Source organism: Loa loa, assembly GCF_000183805.2.
Source record: "Loa loa unplaced genomic scaffold supercont3.194, whole genome shotgun sequence".
Lineage (NCBI taxonomy): Eukaryota > Metazoa > Nematoda > Chromadorea > Rhabditida > Onchocercidae > Loa > Loa loa.
In genome coordinates, this window is record NW_018108374.1 from 64,916 (window position 1) to 70,426 (window position 5,511).

Sequence of the window (5,511 nt, forward strand, 5' to 3'; positions counted from 1 at the left end):
TACTATTAGAGATTGCAAAATGTACGAAATAGTAACACACCATACGATGCGAAAGAATTGGGAATGAAAAAGAGTACTTCTTGTTAGAGAGTTTGCAGAGAATGATGAAGAAAAATTCAATATTAATAAAAAATATTTTAATTTTAAAAAAATAAATGTGCAAAAAAAAGAAATCTTACAAGAAACGTCATTTCCTATTTTCTTCCTGTTTTCTTATTCTTTCACAAATTTCATTAATTCATTTCCTTCATTTAATTCCTGCTTCTTTTAAGCGCCCATTGATCTATCAATTATGCCTGAAAATGGCGTAAAGTTCTATCTAATCTTTCATCATTTTTCCTTTATCATTTATCATTTAACCATTTAATCTCTCTCATTTGTTAATCCTTATCATCTATTCTTTTATCACTTTTCTTTTATCATTTATCATTTGACCTCTTTGATTTAATCTCTATCATTCGTTAATCTTTATCATTTAATCTTTTATCACTTTTCTTTTATCATTTATCATTTAACCATTTAATCTCTCTCATTTGTTAATCTTTATCATTTAATCTTTTATCATTTTCTTTTATCGAAGTAGCATTCTTTCTTTCCTCATTATTAAAACATTTGGTTTTCTCATTACACCTGTTTTTTTTTCTTTGATTTTTCTCATTTTCACCTGGTTTTTTTCATCACCTGGTTTTTCCCATTTTTCTTTCTTTATTATTAAAACACCTGCTGCTTTTATTTGTTTTAATCTTTTCCCTTTTTATCCTTTTTTTTTTCTTTCAAATTTATTTTACATCTGGCGTCAGTTGTATATTTTATTCAAAATAACTCATACAATGATCATTCACCGTTATAATTCTTATTCTTTCATTATTTCCCTCTTTTATCTTGCATATATTACGCTCTTCTTAACATTAGATCAAGTTTTCCTAATCAATTAAGAATCTATCATTCATAATCTCTCTCTCTCTCTCGTTCTCTCTCTTCCTCTCACCCTTCTCTTTTTCTTTCTCTCTATCACTTATTCTTATCATTTTGATTATCTTCAATGCACGTAATTCGCATTTCATGATCTCTTTAACTCTCTCTCTTTATCAGTTAATTTTATCATTTTGATCATCTTCTATGTTTATATTCGTTAACTTACCACCTGATGCATTATTCTTCATGAATTTTGTGCCATTTTTTTCTCTTTTTTTCCTTTTCATAATCCATACATAGCTGACTAAATGACCAAATGTTTACCAATAGCTCCTGCATTAGCATCTAAATGTCCATTTACGTGTGACCAACAGTATATAAACTGAATAAGTTGGATTCCCAAGAAAGAAATTTATTTTAAAAAGTTTAAATCATCTATTACGATTTGTATTTTCCCTATGCCACCTCACTTCATTGCTTAATTAAATTAAATAATTAGCTAATCGAATATTATTAATTCCTTCATACAAACATAAAATCATGCCGTTTTTTTTCTTCGTTTAATTAAAATTGTGCAACTCAAAAAGAACAGAAAAAATAACAATAATATAAAATTGGCCATAGCTCAGATATAAATGAAAAATTTTGTTGTGTTTATCAATTTTGTATAAATTATTTTAGGAGAAAAAAAAATTTTTTAAAATTTTTTTCATTTCTCCTTCGATAAATGTGCTGGATGAAAATTTTCTGTCATAGCATCATCAACATCATTATCATCATTATCACCATTATTATCATCATCATCACCATCACCATCATCATCATCACCATCATCATCATCATTATTATCATCTTTGCCGTTCTTTTAATTGCATTTTTTCCACTTCTCGAGCAAATCTTTTTTATCAATATTAATTCAATTTATATAATCCTTTAATGCAACAAAGTGTTAATCAATTCCAAAAATTATTTAAAGTTAATAAATTCGAATAACTTTTTTTCTAAACTTATTTTAATTTGCTGGCATAATTACTACACATAGAGGAATTTGCTCGGTTGTTTTCTCTCTTTTTTTTTTTTTTTTTTTTTTTTGTTTTGTTTTGTTTTAATCCACAAGAAATGAAGTGAATCTGTTGGATAACTAAAAGGATAGATAGCAAATATAACGATAATATTATCAAAATATTGATGAATCAAATTTGAATAGAAGAAATGGATATTCATTCTCGAAATTTATTCTAATTAGGAATTTTAAATTCCAATTAAACTTGAATTTCAAGTGAATGAACAAGTAAATCAATGGAGGAAATGAAAACACTGAATTTACACATGAAATGATTAACTGAATATGGAAAACTAAATATTATTATCAAAATTGATTAAATCTACATTCAAACATTTGCCAGTGCTTTAGAAACTATGTTTATGTATAAAAAATTAAAAACCAAAAGTGGAGATTGTATTTGAGTACTATTGTACACAAGTATTCCAGCACAATCGTATACAAGCATTGTATAAGATAACAGTGTATTGAAATTATGCGAAATAAATTATAATTAATTAGGCTATATGCAATTACAAAAACGCAAATTTCTTTACTATTTAATTATTTTTTTTTATTTCTAAAAAAAAAAAGCACCGAATATGAAGTTTTCGATATCCAATATCATCGTCTTATTTGTTTCCTTCTTTTCTTATCATTTCTATTACTTCTCATCATTATTGTAATTTTTAAAAAATTGATCAAATAAAGGAAATTGTTTTTCTTTTCATTAATTACTTTTAATTAACAGGTAATGAAAGTGATATCATTCATATAAATTAAAGCCTTCCAATAATATCTTCAAAAAACAACTTCCTTTTCCTTTTTTGTTTTCAATTAATTCATTATCAATCAAATATATTAGGAAATTTTGAAACGATCATTTTATTGAAGAAATCTAAAATTGAAAAACACACTTAATGTGGAATTATTCAAATTAAATTATACTTCATCTTAGGAATATTTTATTAAACGGAAGTCTTTTCATATATTTATATCTTATTCTTTCATATTTTATTCTATATTTTATAGTATAGTACAGTCATAAAATAATAATGATAATATGTAATAATAAAGATAACGATGATAGCATGTAATGATAAAAGTGTAACAATGATAATATGTAATGATAAATAAATATGAATATGTAGTGAATGGATATAATGAATGAATATGTAGTGATTCATTTCGCTCCATTTTATTTTATTTCATTTCATTTCATTTTATTTTATTTCATTTCATTTCATTTTATTTTATTTTATTTTATTTTATTTTATTTTATTTCATTTTGTTTTATTTTATTTTATTTTATTTTATTTTATTTTGTTTTGTTTTATTTTATTTTATTTTATTTTACTTTATTTTATTTTATTTTGTTTTATTTTATTTTATTTTATTTTATTTCAACATGCAAAAAAAAAAGAAAACAGGAAAAAACAAAAAAGATATTAATTTGAAATAAACTTAACAAATTTTGATAGCAATTTAAGCTTAGTTTGCTAATTTCTTCAACGATTAACAATGTATAAAAGTGTAAGTAATTATAACAGTTTGGTAATTATTAATTTACAAAAGAAGTTCATCATTTCGAATTTTTTTTTTTTTTGAAAAGGAAATAGAAAGAATAGCATCATATTAAATTAGCCTCAATCATTTGTCAGATTCATTGCTCTTAAGTCCTCATTATTTTAGCTACTCATTAAGTTAGATTATTTATCAGCTTGATTGTGATTGCTTATTTTGTTCATTTATTTTAATTGAGACATAAAGATTTGCATATATGAGTTTTCTAATGCCTTAAAATAAATAATATATCTCAAAATATGCCATTTCTTTTGGCTCTTTTTAAAACACAAATACAAGAAGTATTAAGCTAATGCTAACTGCTATTTAAGTTTCTTAATTTACTTTTATTTTTTTAGTATATATATAACTAATTAATTTAAATAATTAAAACGAAATCTCATTGATATCACAGATAATTTATCAAACAATATTTACCTTTTGACATCATAAATTATAAGCTAACATGAAATGAAAATAAAAAATGAAAAAGAAAAAGTTTCCTTTTCCTTTTTTCTGAAAAAAAAAGAAAAAAAGAAAAATTCTTTTATGGAAGTAAAATATTTTAATCATTTTGCTGAATAAATAAAATAAATGAAGCAATATTTATCATTCACCTGTAATTATTCAAAAATTAAAGCATAATTAATTTCAGGAATATTTTCATCAATAAAAATTATTAAAATTACTTTTGCAACAACCAAAATGATTAATTAATTCAGTTTTTGATCAAAATAAAAATTCCAATTATTTCATTTCAAAGATTATCATTATCATTAATTAGTCATATAAATAAAATGTCAACTGCTAGGAGATGAGCAAAGAAAAAAAAAGCAAAGAAACAAACGAAGAAATGAATTTCTTTCCTAATTCAAATAAATTCAATCATTTTTTAACAACAAAAAAAAGTAATTCAATAATTCAATCTTTTTTTTTTTGTAAAGAGGGAAAGAAGAAATAATTGAAGGAAATTTTCCCTTTTTTTTAAAAAAAAAAGAAAATAATCCAATTACTTTTAATCAATATTTCAGGTTTTTCATTTAATCAGTATTTTAGGTTTTTCAATTTAATCAATATTGTATTCAGGTTTTTTTTTTAACCCATTCCCTACTCCCTTTATTTCTTTCACCCATTGCTTTTTCTGTTCCATTGGTTGATTGATTAATTGTTAATTAGTTTGAAATGATGCCGGGAACAGTACAATCCATATGATGTCACTCTTTGACAAAATAAAAATTGTCAAATGCAAAAAAAAAATGAAATGATTAATGTCAACACATTTCATTTAATCATTTGTTTCATTCCGTCCAAATATCAAATAATGTACAATTTTTAGTTATTATTAATAAATTATCTGTTTAAATACTAATTTTGCAATTATGCAATGTTACGCTTACTCTTTACAGAATTTTGCGCTCATTCTTGGCCAGCAATTTTGTTAATTCAGCCAAGTAATCATTTCTCGTGCTATTGTCTCATTTAGCAACAGGCCCTAAGCCTTTTCTTTTAAGGCTTCTTTATTTGCCTCATTAGTGATAATCGTTAAAATACTAATTTGAATTTTTATAACTTTGCTGTTTCATTCTTGTTCAGCAATTTTCTCGCGCTAATATTGATGTTTCATTTTGCAACAGATATTTTCAATCAGTTTCTTTTCTTTGATAACAGTATATTATTATTTGCATACCTTTGCTGATAAGTGCTAACTTATCAATGATTATCTATCTTTTTCGCTTGCAAAAATATTTTTGTTACCGTTAAATTTCGAATAAAATTATAAAAAAAAAAAAGAAATTTAGTATTAAAGTTAGTTTGTATTCAGAGATGACATAAAATTTAATTATATGCAGATTTTAAGATGTTCAGCTGATAAATTAATCAGTAAAAGTTACATTATATTAGCATTTTGATAATATTGATTTTTTATGATGTTAACCTTAATCTTTTGTCAGATTGGCTATAACTCTTATCAAATTAGTTTTAATCAAATT